The sequence below is a fragment of the Triturus cristatus genome, chromosome 1_2 (genome assembly GCF_964204655.1).
Source record: "Triturus cristatus chromosome 1_2, aTriCri1.1, whole genome shotgun sequence".
In the NCBI taxonomy this organism is placed as follows: Eukaryota; Metazoa; Chordata; class Amphibia; order Caudata; family Salamandridae; genus Triturus; species Triturus cristatus.
In genome coordinates, this window is record NC_140580.1 from 784,434,208 (window position 1) to 784,462,098 (window position 27,891).

Consider the following 27,891-nt stretch of genomic DNA (forward strand, 5'->3'; position numbering starts at 1 on the left):
GAACTAGTTATAGTCCATGTCTTGTTCTGGTAATGATATCTTCTTTCACTTAATGCGTCTGGTGGAAAATATATTTTTAAGGCTTAATATAATGTTCGGAATCATTTCACCAAGTGGCTTGTGAGATATCGCCTCTATATATACATCTGTTTCTGCCATAAACAGATAGACCTCTATACGCTTTCTTGTTTTTGCCTAGATGGAAGGGGACATCAATATAATGATGTCAGGAAGGGTTATTGAAGCTATATTAGCTTTAGTCTACAATAGTCTGTATTTGATAACTATAGCAGTAAAGATCCAGGACACAGTCACCCTTTTTATGTCACACTTACAGACAGCTTTATCTGTCTGTTGGGAGCTCATGTTATCACACAACACACGTATTAACAGAAACATACATTCACACTGATACAGAAAAGAGGGATGTTGCATAACCGCCAGAGCTGCCGATTTTGGAACTGGGGAATCAGGTTTGAGTCTTGGCAGGGACTCTCCAAATCCTCAGATTTTTTGCAAATCACTTTATCTCCCCATGTCTAACAAAATGAACATAACCTTGTGTAATATAACTGATGCTCATGTAAAGATCTCCAATACCCTCGAGTTGACTTCACGCTATATAAAAACTGCAAAAAAGGGAGTTTTTAGAAAGAGCCTTTCTGCCATTGGCTTCTGTGGTTCAGCTGGATTTAGGTGTCTGCCACCACAGTTGTCGATTGTGTTAGTGTCTGCCCACAGCATTTAGCAAATGTGAATTACTTAAAAAAGTGGCCACACACTCATCAGCATTAATGCCTTGTTTTTTCTTATTTTTAATATATATTTTTGTATTTTTAAGGGCCATGCATTTCCCCTCCCTCTACGTGCCCGCCCTTTCATCTATTTCCAGTGTGTTTTCCTTGTCCAGCCTACTTTATTTGTTTCCTTTATTTCTCAGGGCCTGGCAGTAGTGAAGTGCTACGGAATGTCTCCCTTCATTTTTAAGTTCCTCGCATACTTTATTTTAGTTTATGGTGTCGTCAGAAAGGTAGAGTAGAAATAGAAGCCAAATCATCTGCTGGCGTGTTGTAATAGATACGCAGATATGTGTGCACACATTGGCCATCTAGGAAAGGTTAGCATTGCAAGGTAGTCACCATTTGTAAATGTAAATGTCATGGTACTTATAGAGCGCACTGTCACCAGACGGCCACCTTGCGGTGTCGCCTATCGGTTTCCTGGCGCTGATTCTAATACCGCTGTGGAACCCCTCCTGGCTTTCCCTGTGAAGTGTCCACTCCTGGGCACCCCCAGGGTGAAGCCAGGCATCCTTAGCGCTGTTGGGGCCGGTGTGGAGGCTAAGCAAGCTATTGCCCAGAGTTGCAGCGTGGGGCCCGTGATTAGAATAGGCACCGAGGCGAGAATAGACAGGTCCGAGGAAATTGAGGCCGAGCCCCGCCGAGGCGGGAATCGAACCCTGGTCCCTGGCCAGAACTCTGCATCAAGGTCTGCCGCTCTAACCGTTGAGCCACACTCCTCCACTTTGTGCTTCTGTGTCGCAACTTCCAGATGTGTCGTGACGCGTTGGAAGCAACTATGCATACAACCCATGAAAAAGAGAATAGGTCTGTACTCGCCTGCTAAAAGCGATAGATATTGATGTTGCCAATACTTGTTTATTGTAGTCCATTATCTGGTTAATTGGATTGTTGAATATTCGAGTTTGTTTTGCCAATACTTGTTTTTTGGAGTCATTATCTAGTTAATTGGATTGTTAAATATTAGAATTTGTTAGGAAAGGCTAATTGGAAAGGACTCTTTGAACGGCAGCCTTTAGGCCTTTGTCTGTTCTCAATATCTATAGAGCTGCAAATTCTAAAGGGTGCTGTGCAAAAAGTAATACCCTTCCCAACCCTAATTTCTCTTTAATTAAACACCTCCCACCCATCATGTCCCGGGCCTGAAACCAAAGAAGCTGCATTAGAGTGGGAAGAAATGGTTGGGAAGTAGCCCGATTAAAAGGTAATACTATGCAAATAAATGTGCAAAACCTTCAAATCAAAAGTCTAGGGATGTAAGTGATTGGATGTGGTTAATAAAATTCTTGACGTAATACGTGCAGCTACCTGTTAGACGATAAGAAATAAAGACGTGTAATACCGAGCTCCGTGTGTGGCGTCGTTCATTTACATGCTACTGGGCTGGGGAGGATGCCACAGTATGGAAGGTTTCAGAGTGAGGCAGAGAGAGTTCGAGATAGAGAATATGAAATGTAGGGAGAGAGAGTGGGAGGTGATGGGTGGCTCTGAATGGTCAGGTAATGAAGGGAAGAGGGAGGTGATGCAGCCTAGCAGCTAGAGCCACCGATATAGAAACTGGGGAACCAGGTTTGAGTCCTGGACTCAACGCAACACTCTGATTCTGGGTGAATCACTTAATCTCCGTGTGCCAAAAAATAGTATAACATCTGCTTCTATTGTAAAGCGGTCTAATGCCTAAGGGCCAGGGTCGTAAAAAAAAAAAAAAAGTATAAAAAAACTGCAAAAAGAAAAATGTAAGTATGTTAAAAAGATAGGTGAGTTATAGCGAGATAGATGCGGAGAGAGGTAATCAGGTGAAGTAGTGAGAGAAGTATAGAATAATGCAAGGTAGAGATAAATTGGTGAGGTAGAAAAGCGTGCTAAATGAGAAGAGTTGTATAAACATAGGTCAGAATAACGAGGCAGAGAAATTGAGAGTGGGTGAAGAAAGAGTAGACAGAGGAGGTGCTGAGAGAATTGAGGTGAAGTAGGGAGACAGGTGAGGAAGAGAAAGACAGTTTAGGTTGACACAGAGGTGGAGAAAGAAATAAGCGCGTGAAGTAGAGGGAGTTGTGAGGTAGAGATAAAGGTGAGGTAAATGTATAAAGTGAAGGGTAGATCGAAATAAAAGGTACAGAGGGTGAGTTGAAACGGAGTGAGAAAGAGAGAGGAAGTAATGATAGAGTAAATGGTAGAGATAAAGAGGTAGTGAGAGCGGCGTCTGGTAGTGAGAGAGTGAGGTAAAGGCAACAGAGGTAGGAAAATGAAGGGGTAGGGAGGTAATGTGGCAAACAAATGGCGTTGATTACCAGGTGTCTTGCAATTGAACCCTACGGTCCAAGGAAAATCAAAACATGGGCTCCTGGGTCCCTTATCCGCCGAGCCCTGCGATGCAAAGAGCAAAGTTATTCATATGTGTTATACATCTGCATAGCTCGAGGACATTGCTCAGCTGCTCCACTTTCGCTTTTGATCACTGCCCATACAGACCCCTGCAGTACACTTCGGTTTCATATGCCATGGCGCCCTCTGCAGGCCAGATGCCAGAATGCTGCTTGTTTACCTTGTGAAGATCATTGGATTAATGCCCATTTCTGGCATCGATTTTTAAAAAAAAAAAAGAAATTCTATTTCTTGCCGGTTAATGGTGCGTTCTCTTCAGGGAGATGAAAATTATGCACGTTATTCGCTGTAATAATAATAGTAAGAAATCATCAAATTATTGTAGCATCGTTTAATTGTAGCGCGGGTTCCTACTGCCTATCGTTTTTCAGAGGTCCAACACGTTACAGCTGCAAGAGCCCTTCGGGGAGATGTGCCCTCAGATGCTTTCTTGTGTGCTGCTTCATGAAAAAAACTTGACTTAAAACTACGTGTCTAAATCAGCAGTCTATTAAAGCGAGAGCATATTTAACTGCAGTCAATGAGACGCGAACCGGTGGATCAGTGTGTACATTTAAGTGGTTTTACTATCCATGACCAGAACATTTGCTTGGGCAAAGGTATATCTGTAGTGCACGACACTAGAGGGCTGTGGCAATCTGATCTATGTGCTTATTTGAATATCCACAAGGGGAATGCCTTTTATGGATGAAATCCATCTGAAAATAATAAATGATCAGATTCAGGCGCATTTAGAGACTGTGGTGTTTTTAGACGGATCCTGGCATTATTTTTATATTACGTGTATACTTAGAGCACCTTAGTGATGTTTGTTAGACGTGTTTGATAGTGCCCATGTTTTCGCTTCCTAGCCCCTTATGCTGGACTCTCACCCACATTTATGTGGTGTGCCTGATCATCAAGTTTGCCCCTAGCCATATTCCTGGCAAGCGTTTATTAGTTTTTGAAACTTCTGTTGTTTTTGTAAGCTTCTTAGGGCGGTGAAATGATTAACACACTTGTTGGGTCAATCTAGATAAATATGTGTGATGGAATATAGTACTACATTCGTTTATTTACAATCTTCCTATCCTAGGATTAATAACAGCGTTCGTCCTAAAGTGGGCTGTTAGAACCCTGTTTTACTGTATTAAAAAGTGTTCAACATGTTTCTGCCCTCAGATATCTAGCCTTTTTCAGTCGGGACAGAGGCGTTGCAGGGGGCCCTCAAACTTCCATGCTGGGCCCATTCTGCACAAGGTGAATATCTGAGATACATGGGAGATACTCAGGGTCTCTCACTACATTCAATAGGGGAGCCTACAATGTTGTATTACACCACTGAGTCAGGGACATACATAGGTCAGTGGGCAACAGTTGTCTTAGAGGTTTTATATAGCGCTGGCCAGACCCGAGGGTATCGGAGCGCTTTACAGCAGATATAGGGGAGACATCACATAAAAGCTACAGTTGTCAAAACTACAGTCCCTTTTCGGTAACTGTGCTTAAATAAACTTACCATCTTGGTTATATGGCTTGGTGTAATAATAAATAATGATAAAAAAAAAGAGGACTTGCATCATGAAAATACATCTCCAACATTGCTTATTAGCACTGCACACCTATCTGAAAGTTTAGTTATCTCATAATTATCCCTTAAAACACCATTTATCCACCTTACATTCACATCCACTTGTGCAAAGCAAATCAACATTAAACTTTCGATAGCCATGATTTGTAGGTCGAAGGCATGGTAATCTTGTGTGTTTCCTGCATGGCCCATTGTAGTTTTCCGTATGCTAGCCTAATTGTGAATGTTGTAGGCCACATTTTCATTTGCACACATTACTATATAAACATATTTGCTTTGTGCTACACTGCCCTTCTACACGGAACCTGCATTAGTTTTTGTGTTCCTTTTCTTTTCCTGGGATTTAGTCTGAACACTCCAGACAAGGCCAAATAACCATGCTCCTTGTTATTCTCTCTGGTCAGGCACTAGCACCTAGACATAACATGAGAACGCAGCTGCTGTTTATGAGCACACATGTCTTGTTATATAACTGAGTACAAGAGAGTAAAACACATACACATTGAGCGAGCCTTCTTAGAAAAGATCATCTACGGCAGTTGAGATCCATCTGTGTATGCGAAGGTACGGGGTCCGCTACTAATCCCAGATTTCTTTGATATATAATAATTTAGCTTCAGTAAGGGGGGGGTCTTATAGCATGACAGGACTTTTTGTGGTATATGGTTCAATAGCCATGCTAACAGTATTTTTGATATGCCTTTGTTATCTCATTGTGGCATGATTACTGCACTTTCGGACACAATAGTTTGAATGAGTATTCTACGCTTCCTTTGTGTCTTTTGTTTATTTTAGTGTGGACAAGCACAATGGAGAGAGGGAAGGGGGGTTGTCCTGTTCCGCTATCCCTGAGAATGTTGAGAGTGTTGTGTTCCGGGGTGCCAATTCACTTGTTTCTCTGGTAAGGTTAGGAGGGCACTATCACTAGTCAGGCTTGGGCTCATGGTCACTGAGGTGGTATGGTGACTCAGTCCTTACCTGCCAATGTTCTATGGTCCCAAGCATAGTTCTGTTCCTGAACAGAATCCCTGCCTCAAAAGTAAATAGTTTATTGGTGCACTTACCCAGAGTCTTTAAGTAAGTACTCCATAGGTGCAGGGAAGGTGTTGCTAGAGATGCACCTCTTATATGCACATTAATCAAATTGTTGCCCCAGTTCCTCTAAATAGGACTATAGTGTCACTGAATCGTTAATAACCATCATTTTTGTACGTTCATTTTCAAAATATTTTTGTATGATTGCTCAGCTCTGGTTCCCCTGCTTTTTCAATGTATCTACTTTTTGACACTGTCTCCTAACAGTGAAAGGGTGAAGGTACAGACCCAGTATAAATATGTGTCTGTACTAACTATGTCAGGCAATACTCTCTTGTAGGTTGTTTCCATTGTCTCATTCCTTGCTTTGAGATTTATACATACAATCTTCACACCATGTTTTCCTCCACGATCCCTTGCCCCTGGAATCAGAAAGGGAACGCACACCTCCTCTTTTGGCCAGGTAATTTTCTTTATTTTCAATCGTTCTCTGCCGCCATGACGTGTTTCAGCCCCTAGAGGCCTTGATCACATGACGTGCTACCATTTCCCATGTGATTTAAAGTGCCCGGTGCTAACAGACACAGAAAACAGACTGCCCGTCTGTTTGCTTTACAGCAGTCACCATAACTTACAACATATTATGCAAATTAATAGTTGCATGTGCAAAAAACGCAGTAATATCTGTATAAATACAACATAATGTGGATAATTGAACATTACATGTGCAAAATAAGCAAATAATAGCTGTATAAATACAATAAAGGTAAAATACTTAGTAAAAACATTATTAAAAAGTTAAGTATCAACAATTCAATATTGTTATTTACATATGGCATATTGCCCCATCTGTTTCTGTATAAATACATTTAACACTTCACAATGTGACCATGAACTGATACCTGGTTTCCAGCTTAATGCGCGACAACCAGCTAATGTTTAAATATTGCTTGTAAAACCATGTGCAAAATACTCCAAGTACATGTATAAATACACCCCGGTAAACTTACACATAGTTAATAAAATCAGTTTATGTACATAGAAGATGGAAAAAGATTCCTAGCTAAAGCCGTTTAATACCTAACACATGAAACTTGACCTATTACTGCTTATGGAAGTGTAACCTGCTGTTTGTGTCCTGTTACGTGATTGTGCAAAAAGTGCAAGGTAATGTAAACATGTTTACAATTATGCAGTATCTGTTTCGCACAGATACCACATATAAAGTGCTGGTGTGAAACTCATAATTACTTGGCATACCCAGAATGGCCTAATCGGAACGACCTTAGTAGCCAGAATAAAACAAGGAAACAGGGTAAAAAAAGAAGAAAAGAAAGCGAAAGAGATAAAAAAGACTATAAATGAAGGAGCTCTCCTACAAGGATAAAGAAGTAGTATGTTCTGCTGCTATCCTTGTCATATTAGGGTCTGGAAATCAATATAGATGAGAACAGTTAATATATACGACCTATGAGTAAGAACGTATTCACAGCCATGTGTGCAAATCCTCTGTCGTATATTGAGGCCATTAGGGCTTTTGCAATCCAAATCAAGAATCTACTTGGTTTCTAAACGTCTGAGAATGGCCTCCCTGTTTCCACCTCGTCTAAGTGGTAGCACAGCATCCACCACATAGTATCTTAATTTGTCCACGTCATTGTCATGGAACTCTTTAAAGTGGCGTGCCACGGGTTAGGTCGCATCGGAGTTAGTGATAACCCTTAGGTGCTGGAGCACTCTCTTGTGGACTTGCAGTTTCGTACTGCCAACGTTCTGCAGCCCACAAGAGCACTCCACCACATAGACAGCAAATTCTGATTTGCAGGTCAACAGTTTGTCGATTTTGCAGGACTTGTTCTTGAATGGAGAACAGAAAGTAGTTCTGTTGATCCCATACTTGCATGCACTGCAAGAAGAGCACCTGACAAACCCTCTGCAATCTTTTAGCCAACTTGTATCTGTCTTAACCTCTGGACTGCTACTGACAACTAGGTCACTGGTGCTCGGGGCCCTTCTGTATGTTATCATGGGGTTGCGTGGTAACTTCTCCCCCAAGATTGGGTCACTCAGCACCAGGTGCCAGCTTTTCTTAAAGATTTTATGCAGACTGTCCTTTTGTTTGTTATAAGTGAGGATAAGTCTTGGGTTGTTAATGATAGGGCCTGTACTGCTCGGTGATTTGTTTTTGCCTCGTGATGGTTTTGAGAGCAAGTCCTTACGAGACAATGCTTGGGCTGTTTGATGGCATCATCAATTATGTGTTTAGCGTAACCCCTTTCTAGGAATCTACGTTTGCACTCATCCTGTGCTACCACCAAATCTTCTTCCCTGCTGCATATTCTGCGGATTCTCAACATTTCCCTGTAGGGAATGCTGCAGACAGTATGTTTGTGGTGGAAGCTGGTTTAGTGAAGTATTGTGTTGCCTGCCGTGGGCTTGCAATGTAATTTAGTTTCTAACTTCCCATTGGCCACATATACTTCAACATCTAAGAAAGTGATAGAACTGTTACTTATGCTGTGAGTGAAGTCCAAATTGATATCATTATTGTTGAGCTTAGTTATAAACTCCTCTGCACTCCCTCTATCCCCACACCATACGACAAAAAGGTTGTCTATGTATTGGACCAGTTTACATTGTGTGTCATAATGTCCGCGTACACCGTTGTTAAGATCATTCTCTCCCACCACCCCATATGTAAGCAGGCGTAGCTAGGGGGAAAACTTGCCCCCATAGCTAACCTTACTTGATGGTACACCTGTCGATTAAACAAAAAATAGTTGTTTTCCAAACAGAATCTAGTAAGACTAATGAGCATTTTCTTATGTGCATAATATTCAATAGGTCTAGTCCCCAGATAAAATTCCAATGCCCTTATGCCATCGTCATGTTGAATGGACGTATACAAATTGGAAACATCCAATGCTCGAAATTCTGAATTTGTTTCAAAAAGTCAGTGGTGTCTTGGATGAATGACGGAAGGGTCCTTACACGTTCCTGAAAAAATGAATCCATATACACTGAAACGTTTTCCAAAAGGCTCTGTTTTGCGGAGATTATTGGTCTTCCTGGTGGACGAGAAGTATCTTTGTGCACTTTTGGTATTAGATACATAATGGGCATGGTGGGTAAAAAAAAATTAGGAATTAGAATTCATCCTGATTGATGAGCCCCGCACTCTTCCAGGCTAAAAGTTTTGAGTATAATTCATTTTGTACAGCCCTAGTCACTTGTCTGTTGCTTAATTTGTAGCAGTTGCGATCTGACAGTTGTCGATTTGCTTCCTCCAAATATTGTTTTAGTGGCCAGATGACCATGTTGCCACCCTTGTCAGAATTGCGCACCACTACCAAGTCATTTTCACGCAATTTTTGGATTAGTTGTTGATACTTCTGTTGTTGTACTGTTCGATTTCTGGCCTCCGCTTGAATTTTGAAGTTCAACTTTTTAACTTCTGCTGTAATGATTTCATGGAAGGTATCGACTGAATCCCTCGGCATTATGGGCACGAACGTCGATTTGGGTTTAAATCCTGTTTGAGGGGTGGCGCTGATGTTTATAGAGTGTTGTGCCAAAACTCTTTGGGTGGATTCCTCCTCATTTCGAGCAGAGTCATGATTTTGTAAGGTATGTAGGTCACAGAGTATACTGACATCCGAAGCTACTAAAGAACTGGCAGCACTAGTGGAAGTTGTTGATAGCGTCTGCACTGATGTTTTGTTCAATCTTTGGTGGTGAATCTTGTAGTTTGAGCTTCCTAATGAATTTATATATGTCAGCTCTGGTCTGGGGGTAAACAAAATTGTTCTCAGGGCAATACGCGAGTCCTAATGCGAGCAGTTGTTGTTCCGCTTGGTCCAGATCAATGTCCGATAGGTTAATGATCGTGTTGGTGCTTTTGGATCCTCGGATTACTTGCGCCACCACCCCTTGTTGTTCGGTTTCTTGTTGTTTATTTTTGATTTGGCGCCTCCTTTCACGTCGCTTGACATTTCTCCTCTGTTGGTTCTGGGATTTGGATTCCTCGGGCGCAATATTTGGCGCCTTTCCTCCCTTAAAAAAGCCAAGCTCCTCAGCCAGTGTGTGTTTACTTGCCTGGGATTGATTTACTCCTGTTACTCTCAAATTGCCCTCTGATTCTGACTCTGTTTGGACCGATGAGATCAAGTCAGACATTGACGAAGCAGTTTGCAATTCCCTGCTGGGGCCTGCCACAGCCCCCCCCCTTCGTTTTGATAGTATTTCCTTTGTGTACTGCTTTGGCTGCATCATACTTGCTGGCAAAAGTAAAAATCTGGCCCAGGTCATAATCATTTTTGTCCCGTTGGAATTTAAAAGTTTTTCGTTTTTTTATTATATCCTCTTCTTTTTTTAGGCGTATGGTCATTTCCTCCCTAAGTTTGCTATTCACATCACTTCCTTTGGTGGTCTCGATTAACAGGTTAAGTCGGTCAATTTATTTCTGTAAATCTATTCTGTCTATTTCGGCATACTTGATTAATATTTCCATTAGTTTTCTTGAAGATTCAAGATTGCATTCACCCCAATCCCTAAGCATATTGGGATTGGGGTTGTCGTAGCTCGGAGAGAGCATAATCCGAAGCCCACGGGGAACCCAGCTGGCTCACCTCCAAATACTTCGAGAGGGATCGGTGCTCCCACCATTCGGCCAGCTCCGATCTCATCAGTTTTTCCAGTTATTTATTTAAATCCCTGATGTTTGAACTGTGCTCCCATCGCTGTTACTTTGCCGTTCGATTTGAGCACTGGCAACCTCAACAAACATCTCCTCCGCCGCCTCTTCTCTACCGCGTAGCACGTCGGCGGCCATGACTTAGCACTTAGGGTCTTGGTAGCGAGAGAATCAGCCGCAACTTTACTACCCCTCGCGTGCACTTGTCCGGCGCAGATACTTACGCAGGAGCAGAACGTAACCACTCGCTATCCACACCTTGGAGCAGCAGATACAAAAAAAAACTCAAATATCGATAAAACTAAAAATGTGAGGGAGGAGGTTAGGAATGGGGCACCGAGATATATATACTGTTGAAAATAAAACTTCTTCAATATTGGCTCTTACTCTTTAGACATAAGCATTTTCATCCAAAATGTGTGTTGAAGTCTTACAATACTGGAGTCTGCATTGTCCTGCGGCTGTGCCTTATTATCACCCAGCAGTGAATAAGGAAGGGAAAGGATTCGAAATGGTGGAGTACGCATTTGAAAAAAGAAATAAGGTTTGCAATCAAACAGCATTAAAAGAGTATTCAAATGTTCACAATTGCACAGCCTATGCATGCTTACTAGTAAAAAGGCTATATATGCCCCCAAGTCTTGACAAGCATTTCAGGAACATCACTCCTTCGGATTCACTATCAAACTTTAAAGAGATTCTTCCATGAGACTTCTCATATTGTCACTCAGTGAATCTTTTTTTTTTTTTAATAAAATGTTATTAGCAATTTTTCATTATACACAAGACGACATCTACTGTTTCGTATACAGTTGGGATGGTACAGTTTGCATTGTAGTTGTAGCATTTGTGACATTTATAATAAATTTGTTGTGCAACTGAAAAGAGTGGCATTAGCGTCGGTGCATATTATCTGCACCTCTCGTGGAGAATTTGCACTAGCAATATCAAATGTGCCCATAACAGTATCCAATTATTCATGACTACCCAGTCGGATATGCATCTCACATCCCAGCATGTCATGGTCTGCAACAATAAACATAACTTCCCCAATTAGATTTCCCTCCCCCCTCCCTCCAGTCCTATATCTCCATGGAATAACATCGTAGGGCAGCTGGATGTTCAGAGCCCGATAGGCATCCTCACTTTCAAACCAACAACAGTACTGATGCGAAGTATCGCACTAACCAACCAACCCTAGTCAGTGAATTGTAGTCCTGCTAGTATTAGTAACTTGTTCGGAATGGGCCTTGGGATCCACTTTCATTATTGTGAACTACTATGAGATTCCACAACGTCCACCTCCTGCGTTTTAAGAGTTTCTAACAATGCATGCCACTCCAGTCCTATCAGGATTTTACGTAACCCTTTGGCCTCCTCCCGTCTTAGGGCCGCACTTTCTGCACTACCCCACCTGATCATTTTGCTATGCCACATATGTGTGGGGTGTGGTTTCTTGGACTTCCACCGCATGGTGATGGCTCGTATTGCTAGGATTAACGACAGGTTCGCAAATCTATATTGTACCTTGTGTTTCGAGGGGGTCTTAGGAAGGCCCAGGAGACGTTCCTCCATAGTGTTGGGTATGTCCCTCTGTATGGCTGCAGATATATGTCATCTGACCGAGTCCCAAAATCCCCCTAGATGAGGACATGACCACAACATATGAGCTAAGTCGGCACCTACTGCGCTGCATCTGGGATAATGATGTTGAGTTTGCGGAAACATTCTGTCTAACCTGTGAGGGGTAAGGTAGGCCCTATGAAGTACCATGGTTTGGATAAATTCAAATTTGGCGTTACTGGTAAGTTTTCTAGGGTATTCTATAATTTTCCCCCACTCCTTATCTTCTATGATCCGCCCTATGTCTCCCAACCATGAATGTTGTAACTGGGTGAGGGTTATTCCCGCATGTGCACGGATCCCAACATACAACCATTTCACTAAGTGTCTGCCTCTTCCCATGTAATATAACATCTTGACCAGATCGTGTGTGGCTGGTTCCTGTCGATGGGGGGCACAATGTGTTTTCACGTATTTTGTTACCGCTGCATGCAGTATGTACAGATGATCGGGCACTCCCGTCTCCCTGACAAAATTACCATAGTCTAGTAACTGTCCCTCATGGAACAGGTCTGACACTGTGCTGACTCCTGTTTCAGTCCAGGGAGCGATGGCACGCAGTGTTATACGTCCAGCCGTCATTGGTATGCCCACCAGGGGGATGTTGCCGGCGTAGACAGGGTGTGTGTGCGTGTAGTGAAGTGCTGTTTTCCAGCATTGCAGCGCTGTACTTAACAATGTAGGAAGCTGTTGTGGAAGTTTCCAGCGTGGCAATAACAGTGTATGCAAGGCTCCTGCAATATCCCGCTCGGTGTACCCTATTTCTTGTAGATTGCGTCCGGCCGTCCAAAAGGATAACCATTGCAATTGGCAGGCGTAATAGTATGCCCTGAGGTCTGGAACTCAGAGTCCCCCTTTGTCCGCACCAAGTTGGAGCTTTTTGAGACTTATCCGTCTCCTACCAGGTCCCCAAATGAGGTCAACTAACATGGAATTTAAGAGTTTAAAAGTACGCTGTGGGAGCAGCACCGGCAAATTCGTAAAATAATAAATCAGTCTCGGAAGGGCCACTATTTTTGTTATGGCTAATCTACCCATTACCGTCAGCGGCAGCGTGATCCAGAAAGAAATGCTAAGCAAAGGGCTCTTTTGCTCTGTGTAAGTTGCCATCTAACAGATCAGTGGGAGTCTGGTATACATGCATGCCCAAGTATTTAAATGTATGTGGTGCGACTTGTAGCGCCGTGGGACCAAATGAAATAGTCGTAGGTAGTGCCTGTTCCCGAAAGAAAAAGGTGTGTGATGTTGTTGGATTGATGGCCAGTCCCGATATACTTGCGAATACGGTAAATATCTCCGCCAGAGGTGTGAGATCTGACCTAAGGTCCCTAACGTATAGGATGATGTCATCCGTGTATGCCGAAAAGAGGTGTATGGTGGGCCCAATCGGTATTCCCATTTCCAGTGCTTGATAGCCAGGGGCTCCAACGCCATTATAAACGGGAGCGGTGAGAGTGGGCATCCCTGTCTCGTCCCCCGGAATATTGGAAATTCAGCTGAGATATGGCCCCCTGTACGGACACGAGCAGTGGGGGCATGATATAACAGGTGGAGCCATTTAATGTAGTCCTCCGGCAACCCAAATTTCGCCAGTGCCTTGAACATGTATTCCCAGTTCAGCGTGTCAAACGCTTGGCGGAGGTCTAGTGACATGCAGCCAGCGTGAGTGTAGTGTGTTGGGGCGGCCGACATGAGATCATGCAGTCTCCTGGTATTCAAAGACGTGCTTCGGGCTGGCAGAAAGCCCGTTTGGTCTATGTGTATCAGTTTATTCAGGAGGGGTAGGAGTCTGTCTGCCAGAATCTTGCTAAGAATTTTATATTCCGTTGCCAATAGCGACAGTGGACTGTAGCCTGCCATATCAGTGAGGTCCCTACCCGGCTTCGGGAGTGTGACCATTAGCGCTTGTGCTGTGGTGAGTGGCAATGTACCCTTCTCCAACGCCGTGTTATATAAAAGTTCCAGGTGGGGCAGGAGGGAATCCATGTAGTTGTCATAAAATTCTGCAGGCAACCCGTCCAGTCCAGGGGTTTATTGCGGGGGAGCCCTTTGATTGCTGTTTTTATTTCAACTTTGGTAACCGGGCCTGAAAGGTCTTTTAAGGCAGCTGGAGTCGGTTGTGGGCATGGTAACGTGTGTAAAAAGTCATCTATTTGTGTGTCTGCGCTATCTGCCGGTTTACTGTATAGCGTGGCGTTGTATTGACAGAGGGCTGTGTTAATGTCATTTTGGGTATGTGCTGTACCGCCCTACAGGGTATTGACTTCCCAAATCAAAGTAGCAGGGGGATCATCTCTCAATAATTTAGGCAGCAGCGCTCCTGATTTGTCCGCCTCAGTGTGACTTCTCTGTGTATAGCGCTGGTAATCTATAATTCGAAGGGATTCTAACAACTCCGCGTGTTAAATGCGGACTGCCTGGAGTGGCACCTGCTTCTCCCTGTCTCGCGCTACCTCCTGCTCTAGTCTATCCATCTTGCGTTCCGTTTCTATGAGGGACTTATTAACCTCCTGCCTAGCTCCCACAGTCGTGCTGATTGCCCTCCCGCGTATTACCGCCTTAAAGGCGTCCCACTCAATTAAGCCATTAGAAGCTGTGTTGCTATTTTAGGTAAAATAATGTGTAATAGTGACAGCCATGGCAGTACGGAACACTGTGTCCTCTAGCAATTGTGGCCATAATCTCCAGGTTGGTACCGGAGTAGGTACTCTGCCCTACAAGTTCGTTATCTCTAGTGGGTTATGATCCGAGAAGGTCTTTGCGAGATATGTAGTGTGTATAGCCTGCATTGCAATAGTGTTGGAGCAGTAAATCCTATCTATTCGTGTGTGCAGCAAGTGAACCGGGGAGTAAAACAAGTATTCCCTGTGCGTCGGGTGCCGCATCCTCCACACATCACACAGGGCCCAACCATCTGCCCAGCTACAGAGTGCCTTCGCCTGCTTAATCACGCCCGCACTATTCAGTGGGTGATGGGACCTGTCTAGTGTGATGTCCATAATCGTGTTACAGTCCCCACTTCCTATAATCCAGGGGTGTGCTTCCCATCCTGCCAGTGCTAGGTTCAGGATAGTAAAGAATCATTCCTCTTCAGTATTCGGGTGTGGGTGCTCCACCAGGGTCGATACCAGGGCCGTCTAGGCACAGGAGCACTTAAGTCTCCTCTGTCTCGTGAGTGGGGCAAAGCAGGTGTGTGGCAGGCCCCCGGCTCCCAAAGTTATGTACGTGCTGTAGATTTAATGAGCAACTTTCCACCACCTTAGATGCGGCAGGGTGTCCAGTTCTGCGCGCTATGATGCCGCCCTCCAACTATTATGTAGGCCCGTCACCGAGCCTGTGACGCAGTGTGTGCACTCCCGGAGGTCCCACCGCTGATGGACACGTCTCTTCGTTAGGGCCTCCCTGTATCTGCACATTTGACGAAGATCTATGAAATAAGCTTCTCTGGGTAAACCTTAAACAGACTCCAAATAATCTTTGTACCTTTTATATTAACTTGGGCCCTAGATTGTCCTTGTGCTATTGAAAGCAACTCCACATTAGATGCTCCAAATTTTATAGTCCACAACAATCTGTGCCGTTTCCTCAGTCAAATGGCTATGTCTGAGTCTAGAAAAAGAATCTGCTTTAGCAAGTTTCTTGAAACAAGAAATATGAAGGAAAAGTCCAGAGCCTACCTTCTGCACTGCCAATCACTGCGTGGAAGGCCTCTTCAGCTCTGCTGTATTGACTAGCGGTGAGCCACCGGCATGGTTTTCTTTTATTGAGATCTAGAGATACGGATTTGGACCCCCAAATCCTGCAGGATCTGCAAGGGGGAAAAAGCCCTTCCCCACAACGCTGGACACACAGCAACAAGTCTTTTGGCCCAAGGGCTAAACTATTTATGCCCACAAGTCCCGATCCTCTGCTTTGGGCACAGCCAGCTGCTGCCTTAAAGTACAGGAGTCGGCAGCCTTGACAACATGCCAAGATGATGAACTCAGTTGGTTTATGGTAAGTCCATTCACTTGAGTATAAAATAATTTTTATGTCATACAATGTCTCCTGTTGTCAGGATGTTTGTATGCAATGTCTCTACTTCCAGGCCGCCACATAGTTGTAACTTGGAATCAAGTTTAGTCATATTAAGTAAGTTCAAAGTTTCTTTCATGTCGTAACAAGGGCAGGCATGTGTTTTAAAAAGAAGAGAGCAAATTGCAATAAAGGATCTAATATAGAGCTTATACCCGACGCAGTTGGTCTGTGGAAGGTTTCTTAATGGATTTTTGGTGAGTTACAAAAGAAAGCAATTCTCAGATTTTCCAAGTTCAGGAAATCCATTTCTGGTCTGGCTATCCAGTCTGCAATTTTTGCTTCTTCTATTAGCGGTGTTATTGCTGTCTGAATTGACTTTGTGGGTTCACCAGACATTTGTGAAGCTCTGCTTGTCGGTTATATGTCTCAGGCATTTATTTCTATAAGCTGTGGCATCTTGTTCCACTATGACCCCTCCCTTCTCAACTTGTTTGATCACTAGTTCATTTAAATGTTTTAAGCTTTTTAGGGCTAGATGTTTTTTTATTAATAGATTGTTAAAATACCTTTGTGCATGTTTGGGTTTCATGCTTGTTCTGCTGATATGCCTTTCATCTTCATTTCATTATTGTCTCCCTACTGACTTAGAATTGTTTTTGATTCTTTTCCTCTTCCCCAAATTCTTTCTAAAACGGTCCTTGCGCATATATTGTTAGTTCTTCCATTGGTAGTCACGTGGCGAAATTTAACACTTAACTGGTGCATTATATTGCTTGTTTTTTCATTCCACTACTACCTTCAACTAACTGAAAGTGCAGATTGTTATAGTAATCTTCTCTGGTAAGTTTTGTTACTTTTGAAGTTGTCAGAAAATCCTTAAATTCAGCCATACCTTTATTAACTTCTTCCATTCATTTATATGTAGTTATCTGCACTTTTGTTTTTATGTTGGTCTCCTTAGCCAGACGCTCAACCAGCATTACCTCCAACATTCTTTTGGCAGCATTAATGATTAGAGTTAACCAATCTCGAAGCATTTCCATGTGATATGTGACCAATCATTTCTAAAAAACAAAAAGAAAGGTCATATAATAATATCTGGTGTATTAATGAATATGAGGACTATGGAAGCTGATTGCCCTCAGTGTTATTTGTTCATCATCATTATTACCTGATTGTTATTATATGTGGAGAGGGTTTCCCAGTCATCCATGTGAATCATCACCTGATTTAAATTGTGTCTCTTAATATCCTGATAGAATAGATTCTGCACTGCCATTGGTAAAGGCTAGTTACATTTCTTCCACCATTGATGCGAATGGTTTGTAAAATTGATAATACGTGGAAAACAGTGTAGTCTAAGATGCCAAGTGTACTAAAATAAGGAACTACAGTCATGAGTCTTCCTATCCTTTGCAATGATCTGCTGCCATGGCTCAGCTGCAGCACCAAAGTGAACAAACCTAAGCAGAGAGTGAGAATTCTTTCTTAAAATTGAAAGCAGCCCTGAAGGTCTACCCACAATAGTGGGAAAAGTGTGGCTCAATGGTTAGAGCGGCAGACCCTGATGGAGAGGTCTGGCCCGGGACCCGGGTTCAATTCCCCGCCTCGGCGGGTCTTGGGCTCAAAATTCCACGGACCTGACAATTCTCGCCTCGGTGCCTATTCCAATCATGGAGTCCCACTCTGCAACTCTGGGCAATAGCTTGCTTAATCTCCACAACGGCCCCCACAACGCTAAGGATGCCTGGCCTCCACCTTGGGGGTGCCCAGGAGTGGACACCTCACAGGGAAAGCCAGGATGGGTTCCACATCGGTATTCGTACAAGCGCCTTGAGACCCTTGCGGGTGAGTAGTGCGCTATACAAGTATCAATTTATAGTGAAATAAGTGCATCTTTCCCGGGAGAACTCCCATCAGGATGCAAGAGCTACACAAGTTTCAAAGAAAGACACTAGAAGCCGGTTTTGTAGAAATAAAGAATATGATATAAATATTGGCCATCCACTTCTTCTAGCAGAAACTTTACACTTCACACACTCGACGTGAACTCCAGGCTTACTGTTGATGTTTTCGTATTGTTGATCACTCACATCTCACCTCACTGCAATTCATCTTTGCCATGACATCTGGGGAGTTGTTTCTTATAGTTGTGCAAAATGTCTTTTTGGAGTTTACTTTTGAGCTCCTGCTGCTTATACCTTTCACTCTCCAGTAACATTTTTATAGTAAAACACTAAATAATATTATGAGGTAATCTGTATTAGAATTAATTTGCAATGAAAAAACTAAGGCACAAAATCAATCGATAAAAGTAATGAATAACTCCATTTAAGATATGAGTCCTCATTTATTATTGCGTGTTTACTGTCAGTCCTCTTTTCCTTTCCCCTGGTTTCAAAATTCTTAATCTCTTCATTTTATATCTAAACAATATTTTGTACATCAGGATGTAGTGCTGGAACTGTACATGCAGCAAAACGCTAGAATAATGTTAAAGGATAGGTCATAGTATGAAATCCTATAAATCAACTGTATACACTGGAAATAAAGTAATGCCGGCTGGTGACTGACATCTTTCATAAGGGCATCCACACATCTCTGTATTATGAGGGTGGAGTAAATGATCGACACATTTTAAGAGTCAACTTGTTTCCCCTATCCAGCTGCTATACTAAGGATTCATATATAAGGATTTATTTTATTTTTGTGAGTGTGTTAAGTATGTATACTTTATATAAGCAACCAGTTTTAAATCTCAGAGGAAGGGGGTCTGAAGCCTTCCTTACTGACTGTAGCAAATGCTGGTAATACCTCATCATCAAGTTGTAGTTTAATGCCGTTCTTACGCAAAGAACTGAAGCAAACACAATATGTGCTCCAGAGTGTATTCGTCTGCTATCTAAACAGCAATTTAATGGAATCTACTTTGACATCTTGGAGGATTTCTAGTGGTCATTTTATATGTATACTCTTGCCATTTATGTACTTGCTCTTGGGTGCTTTAGTGCGTCCATATAAAGGCATCAGTGGCGTAGCAAGGGAGGGACGAGGAGGTGTTCCGCTCCTGGCGGCACAGGTTTTGGGGGGTGGCGGCAGCATGAAAGAGTGGGGGGCCGCCACCCCCCAAAACTGGTGGCAACGCAAAAACTGCCAGCCCCCCCGCTCTTTCACGCGGCCGCCGGGCGGCAAAAGTAGGGACCGCCACGGATGACACCAGGGCTAGTTACGCCACTGAAAGGTATTCCCAATTACTAGTTATCAAGATTGTTGGCAAGGTAGTTATTGATAGGGGTAGGTATGCACCTACTACTGGTAATAATGCCACCACCACTGTATAGGGTCCAGTTAAGGTCTCAGTAAATTTGCCTCTTGCTCAGCATTGGTAGCTGACAAAGAGCAGTCAGGCCTAATGTAGGAGACAGGGGTGTAAAGCATTTAAAAACACCAATGCATCAAATGACGCAACACACAATAAAAATCTCACACCAGTTTATAACAATAGGTAATATTTTTATGAACAAATAGACACCAAAACAAAATCCAATAGAGGGAACTGGAGATATGAATTTTTAAAGGTTAACCACTTTATAGTGCTTAAAAACATATAGCACCACTCTGGAAAATCTAGTTGCAAAATCAAAGTTTGAGGCCAACCGCAGTGGAGCCCTGGGCTGATACACTAAGCCGGAGGTCCCGGTCAAAATTTTACTTTTCCACTTTCAAACTTTTCAGGAGCTTTTTTTTCCGGCGTTGCGTGACTCTCCAAAGCAGGCTGAATTCGGAGAGGGTTCACGTGCTTGACTTTCTGAGTGGCCTGGTAATATCCTGGAAGTATGGCACTTTCAGCGAGATGAACCTGAAACTCTGGCTGGGTCGTGGGTGAAGGTAGTCCGTTTGACTCATCGGGTCGGTCACCTCATGGAGCTTTTTCACAAATGTTTTCCAAAGTTCTCCACACTTCTGGAGGTGCTTCCTGAGGGTCTCCTTGTAGGTTCAAAGTGTCCAAATCACCAATCCAATAGTGTGGAATCTCCTAGATGGTCTCTAGGATGTCTGGACCACAATTACCACAATGCACCTGACCAAATCCTTAAAAGTCCACTGGACGCAATCCAGGATGGGAACTTTTGGTGGAGATGATGCCGCTGGGCTCTGTTAACTTGTAGCTTTCTGAGAGTCCACTCCTTATCCTTCCTGAAGCAAGGCACAGTCCCCAGGGCTGTATTACCAGATTGTGCAGCAGGTGCAATCATTCAGAGTGCAGGCCTTTGGGTGCAAATCCAGATTCCAGAAGGGCAGTCCTTCTTTTCCTTGTAGTTTCAGGCAACAGATCTGACAGACTATGCAGCTCTCACATATTTATTTAGTTTCCTGGGGTGACAAGCGGGGGGCACCTCTGTCCAGTGAGATGCTGGATGCCCCCTCAAAGGATGACAACTTCATCCAAAGTGTGGCATCTTCTTGTCTCACAAATAACTGCCCATCCAAAATCCAGCATGGATGATTTCTTTCCAGAGGTGTAAGAGCGAGCTAAACCAACCCACAGTGTGTCTCATTTCCATTTACTCTCCTCCCCCTGACCCCTGCAAATTTCTGTCCTAAGCCTGCCAACTGGCTGGAGCACCGGATGTGAGGGTAGGTTGGCCTGGCATTTCTTACTGATCTGCTCCCTCTTTAAGCTCAGTTTGATTTACCCAGCCCCCTTGGCAGGAACCATCCTCATCAGCTTCAGAGCTCTCTCCATCAGATAACTTGTCCTCTGGCCAGGCCACATATTACCTACTCGAAGCAGGATGGCTAAGCCTGTTAAGGCTGACCAATTAGCAGAGACCACTAGAAAGCTGGATTTTGGCTGACAGAAATAAAAGTTCCATAACTTCTCCTGTGTACTAGTTATGATAAATTCAACAGTGGCAAGTGATACGCCAAAAGAAAGGTGCACCAGAAATAGATTCAATACTGCCAGTGTCAGTTCATCATCATCTTTTATTGAAAATTATAGATTATAAGCTTAAAAATCAGCCATCAGCCAACGCGTTTCGTTCCTTTTCAAAATAGGAACTTCGTCAGGGCTCCAACTATTAAATAGTATATTCACGTATGTAGGTAAGGGTCACAGTAACAGCACCAGGATTGTCACCCCAATATAAGGGTGTAAGGAAGGTTCCTGTCACTGCTCAAGATCCGAGTCCTTGGGATTCCCGGCGTGGGCAGGATCACCCAGGATCAAGTTTACTAAAATAAATGTGAAGAGGATTGTGGTGCGGAGCCTATGGTCAGCTGCTTATCACTTTGTGTTTTGTTAGAACAGTGGGAAGTTGTTGACTTTATCAATACCAATTGTTTAAGTCCTTGAATGATATGATATTTTACTACTTTCCTAGCAATAGTTATACCTAAATAAAATATTGCTATGTTAGCCTATCGAGCTAAGTATCTATAATGGGTGAAAATTAAATGGGCAGGTTTTTTCCTCACCAGGGCATATAAAACATATTTTCATATGTTGCTGCTTATAGTTCCATGGCCCTCACTCCTGGGTACTGCCTCATATGTAAAAATAAGGTAGATTATAACGTTTGAAGTGCCCATACCACCAAAGTCGAGTTTGCACTCAATTTACTTTTAAAGACAGTCTGCAAAGCCAGGCTGCCTTTAAAATGACAGCAGACGCTTAGCACTGCACACACGCAAGTGCAGGAAATCTGCTGGACCTCTAAACTTCCATGGCCTGTTATATACTAGTGACTTATAGGTAGATTGCACCCCCTGCCCTATTATCTACTAGAGACTTATAGGATCTGTCATTGCCAATTGTAAGTGTACCCTATAACATGTACCTTTTTAAACATAGCACTGACCTTAGGCCTGGTTAGCTGAGCCCAGGGTACAGTCACCACCAGTATCATTCAGGAAAAGATCGGGGTGAACAGGGCAAAAGGATGGCTTTCTAACTCGTATGATAATCTACAATCTGTCTTTTCCAGTGCATCCTCTGCTGTTTGTCCCTTGTACAAAGTATAAGCGTGGTTGCCGCTCTAGTGCTTTCAAAACTGGACTATTGCAATATGTTATACAGTGGATTACTATTGAAAAATTATATGTAAACTACAAATGACACAGAATCATGCATTTGATTTCAACCCTGGTCTGTGCCGAACTAATGCCATCAACCAATCATCAAAAGCCTTATCAATAAGAGAAGTACTAAACTTTGCTGATGGTGAAAAAACTCTACAAGGTTGGGATCTAGATTATTCCTCTAAAGTCTTCTGACAAGTAGCTGACTGGATGCCCGAGGCCAACCTCCCTGTACTTGCTTTATTTTCGACCAGCAAATAGCAAGCAGTCTTGTGCTATCAAGGTTCAAAGGCACAAACCAAACAGAGTTGAAAGCTCACTTTTTTGGATGTGTTTATCAATAAGCAGGGGAAAGCTGTAGGCCCATCTCACGGCCCATCCTTTATTCGGGGGTACCGGATCCCGAAGTCCTGTGACCAAACACACCAAACTGGAACAAGGGGCTCCATCTACACCTCCCAATGACATACTCTCAAGTGTTCAAAGAAGTATTACCACCTAAAAAACATAAATAAGTCAATAAATTCCCTTAAGCAAACCTACCTCCATCTAGCAATTGTGCATTGTTGCTATGAGTGTGTCCACACCTCAGGAAGGCCCTCCAGGTATCCCATCTAGCTATGTTGCCATGGTAATGATGGTGTTGCCTAGCTGTAATATAACTTTTCTTCTCTGAAAAAGGAAAGGGAAATCTCCATATCATTTGGTTCATATTTAACCTGGAAGAATTCCCCGTTACTTTCTCTTGCGAATACTGTGCAAAAGTAATGCTTTTTACCTGCTGCTCTTCTTCCTATTTGCCTGCTTTACAATATAGCCACATAACTCAGACATGCACTTGCTAAATTAAGTGAACCGACCTAAGGCAATGTGTATGTCCTTGCCTCAAGAATTCAACAAATATCTCTTTCCTTGCATACCATTGTTGGATACAGCTAAACATCATCACTGCTTCCCTGCTTCTACAGAAGTTTGACTTTCCTGCTGTTTTCTTGTGTTTTGTGAATAGGCTTGTTTGTCCCTCCCATCCCAGCTGCTTGGGTCCAATTGTGACTTCTCCCCTCTCTTGCCCTACGCTACTGCCATACTGTTCTGAGGCTTCTATACTGGCCTTCTTGATGTTTACTCATGTTGCTTTCTTCCCATCTATGTGGTAGTCCTCCTGTTAGACCTCCTAAGGAAAACCCCTTGAAACATTGAAGTTATCCATTCTGAAATTATTTGGCCATCACTTCAGTAAGTGTTATCTCATCCCGGTTCTCAGAGTGAAAACGCCATTCAGTGTCCTCCAGGCATCAAGTGGTCCCCTACTGCAATATCTGTAGTCCTGCTTTCATTCATCAGAGCCGTAAACAAGTAAAATAGCTCACTGTGAGTGGGCTCCTTCACTAATGGCTTGAGTAGCGCTTTGTTGGCTTGGTAAAAGTCCCTGCTTTGTGTGCTCAGGTGCCCCATCAGCGGACACCCGTTCCAAGATGGTGGTCCAATGATGACGTCAATGTAAGTGATGATCCTGTAAATATGCAAATAGCATTAGAACCTAATCAGCATGATATTTCCCTAACTGTGTTATTTTGACTTCTAAATAAAGACAAAGGTACACAGTTCTGAAATAGATGAAAATGTAAATTCCACCAATTTCGTGCCGGATAAAATGACAACAGACCATGTCTTACAAGTGAACAAACTATCCATAAATAAAGGACACCTCCAGTGTTGCTTATTCGTGGAACATTCTTCCTACATATAACATGTTTTTTCCGTTCCCAAATCAATGTTCTTTCTAATTGACTCTTAAAGATCACACTTGACATAACCCTCTTAACAGCACTGCCTGTTTATAGCCTCAGGGTGGTGGTGTTAAAGGACGGACATGGAAAAGTGATTGGGAATGACTTTCACACTTCTTCGGATAAGGTTACCTTGACGAGGACACATAGCCTTTACTCTGTGAGTGCTTCCTTGAAGCATATCACTCATAGAATGAGTGAATGAACAACAATTGGCACCCTGCTAGGTTTACTTCCAGGAAATCAAAAACCCTGTCGCCATCGAAGAGTGTCCAGAGAAGTTTTTAGTATCCCATAACACATTATAACTCCAAAAATTTGAAACTGGTAGATCCCTCCCTAAGGGGTGATTTTCTTACTCACAGGTTCAGGGCTCTAAAGACAAGGAATCACTTTCCCATATCATAATGGTGATCACGTGGAGCTGAATGCACCTGTTAGAGCAGAAGGCTTTGTGGACAAATGTGGCTTCCTTCAACACATGCTTATCCGGGAATATGCAAATAGTGTCCTCTGTCTTCACGTTCTCACTATTCTCGACCACAAGGGTAGGATCTGGGTTCAAAAAATGTACAAAGAAGCATTTTGGTGTTTTTTAACTCTCCTATATACAAGTTTCCCATCTCTCTCTAAAGACTACTTTGTAAATGTGAAAACATTTATCCCTAAATATGCCCATGTTTTCATAGTGTGACCACATTCACTGTATACCTTTCACTGCACCACTCCCGAGCTGTGCTCACAACATCCCTTCAACTACTTGCCTCCACTTGGGGTGAAATGATAATCGACCCACTCCCCAAGCACTGACAGTTCCCATCAGGAGTGGAAATACAATGTCATACCTTTCACAGATCACTTTTACATAGGCATGGAAGAATGTTCAGGCCATGGATTCTCAACATTATCTGTTATCCGAGCAGCCACACAATCGGTGAATGCCATGAGGCGCAGTGCCAGGTTGACTATGCAGCAATGCCAAGTAAACCAATCTGCTGGCTGCATAAGCTTCGTCTCTTCCGCCCCGAGTATAATTGGGCTAGGGCTGGCGCTAGGCATTGGCAGTGTGGGCATCTGCCCAGGGCCTCGCACTCAGCCCACAAGCATGGGGCCCCCCACCAGTGCAACACACCACTGATCCTCTTGTTCCCCTGCTGATCCATTTGAAAGAAAGGTGTTTTTTTAATTGGGCTTAATGGAGGGGCCACATTCCTCCCATTCCCTCTCAGGGATGGTATGGGAGGCCTAGGGGAGGGGAGCACTTCCTCTTGTACCAGTTGCAAGGAGAAGCCCAGCTGCCCTTTCAGAGACACTGCGGGATGCTCATTGTCAGCACTTTAGCATCCCCCACAGTTTTAACTCTCAGCCCCCAAGCAATTCTCACACCTTCAGCCCAAAATTAGCTGTAAGATAGGTGCTTGTAGGTGTCTGAAAGGAGCACGCCCAGGAGGAGTCTGCACAAAGTAGCCCTGGGAGCCCTGAATGTGTCACTTATGTTAATCAGAGTGGCCTCTCACATTTCCCTTCGCCTGGGCCCCAAATATCCTAGAACCGGCCCTGCATTGGGCCGGAAACACTATAAACCTAGACAGCTGTAAGGTCAAGCTCCACACCCTTATACAGAAAGGTCTTGTTTGTTACACAGTCTAAAAGGGCATGTTCCTACAATTGTAGTGACTGTCTTGACACCCTGGTCCATAGTGTTTATACACAATTTGCAAAGACCGAAATTGAGCATTGTAGCCTTCATGGTGTGTCCTGCATCATTCTCTTTTGAGGTTCTTCTGAATGCTCTGCGGGGCAACTTATAGGTCACCTGCTCCACATACTAAGCACCGTAGACCCTTGTGTACCCATTCCTCTCCCCCCAGAGTAGCAAGATGCCCATTTCTCCTGCAGGACCACCTTTTAAAAGGTCCCGGCACCAGACTGTCCTTTACCTTCTGTTGCTTTAGTTTGCCTCCTCCTCCAGTGTTCCCCTTGTTGACCTACGGCCTGCTGCCTGGACCTTGGGTAAGTCCAGTGTTTCACATAAACCTCTAGGCCTTACTGTGCATTCAAAGCCATGAGTGTGATCTTGCAGTTGGGGTACACTCATTGAGGGAGTGAGGAAAGGCACAATTACTCTATTTGACAACTTTGCTGTAGGAGCTCCCTCAACAATTTCTGTCATGATTTTGCTTTCTCTGCTCTGCGTCTTTAAACTTTACATCTTGTTTTTCTGTTTAACTGTATTTTTTCTAGCCCTTTATGTCATATTCAATTAAAGACACCCTGCTCCCGTATCCTTGCTCCTTTGAATTCTTGTTTCTGCTTGTTAATTTCAGTAATCAGAGTGACCAATCGCAACAAAGTTAATTTGTAATCACAATCTCAACTCTGCTGTTCTCTCTTATCTCATTCACATTGAAGGTGCCACTCTAAATCGCATATTATTATCTGCGGTTAACTAAGTTCTTCTTTAAAAACTCTAAATGACGCCCACCCCTTCTCTGTTTTTAACTCTCTCTTAACTTTAGATTGTCATTCACATTACTCCTTTCCACTGAGTTGTCATGAGATAGCCACATTGCTCTGTATTGATTTTGTTCTGATCTCTCGTCCACTGTCTCTTTAAAAGCATCTTTGTCCTTCAGTCTGCCACCAGCCAACTGGTGTCCTCAAGTTTCGAGTTCCCGCCTTTGCCACTCCCAATCTTGGCTTCAACTCTTTTGGGTTTGTTGTTATCTCTGTTCTCCCACTTTTTAAGCCTGTTGGAAAAAGATTCTCTCACAAGTGCACCACTAACATGGAGGATTCCCCAAGTTTCGATTCCCCCTTTCCACTCTTCAAATTGATTTGGTTGCTCACCACCTCTTGCTCAGTTCCATCACTACTTTAATTCATTCTGTGTGCAATCTTGACTTATTCTTCTTTTGTTATGTTATGTTATGTTACTCCGCACTTTTTGAGCGCACGGCTACCCCGAAAGGGTGTCCCGGCGCTTTGGCAAGGTGACCCAGAGAAACACGAAACCAAAGGGAAAGACCTACTACCGTCACACTAGGTTACTTAGTAAAAAGCAGAGTTTTCATCTCCTTTCTGAAAGCCTGAAGATTATTCGCCTTCCGAAGGGAAAGTGGGAGCTCGTTCCACAGGCAGGCTGTCACGTACTGGAAGGAGCGACCTCCCGTCCGGACACGTTTGACCACAGGCACCTCCGTTTTAGCCAGGTCCGCCGACCTCAGCAGCCTCCGCAGTTGCCATATTCAACTGTTTAAAAGAAAATAAAATCATAATTACCCCATTCTTTAAAAGACATGACGCAGAAATTAGTTATTTCATGAACTATCCAAATTTTTCATTGTATACATTTTTTATGCCAGTTTGTCTAAAAGTTCCTCTTAAATAATATTAATACTAATATTGCTTATGCACAAATGTTATTTAGTGTACCTTTATTTTCTTATTGAACCAAGGCAGACAGCAGTAAAAAAACGGCTGATGCGATGGCCTGACCTGTGTGTGTTGACGATGGAGTTTGATACAACAAGTTTCTGCTTAAGGATGGTGGTTGACCATCAGATCTGCAGTGTAGAGACGGCCAACCCTGAACAAAACTCTGTATTTTCTGATGTATTTAAATTTATTGAATTGCCTGAACATTAAACATATTGCCTGATCTTGAAACAGAAATATGTATGTAGTAGGCTACGAACCCAGTGCTTAATTTCAGCTAGTGGTTTCTGGTGCTTGGCACCGACATTTAATTGTCAACACTGGTACCTGTGACAGTCTGCCACATGATGGCACTGTTTGTCTAATTTAGCGATGAGAAGAATAACAGTTGCTTATTAATTCAATTTATATTAAAAATACCTACCGCCTAAGCCATGGGTACTTGCAAACATTTGC

General features: G+C 43.2%; 1 protein-coding gene across 31 annotated transcripts in view; it reads left to right on the forward strand.

Moving 5' to 3' along the window:
* ANK3 (ankyrin 3) overlaps window positions 1-27,891 on the forward strand; it is a 1,906,984-nt gene that overhangs the window by 1,281,091 nt on the left and 598,002 nt on the right. The window lies entirely within an intron of this gene.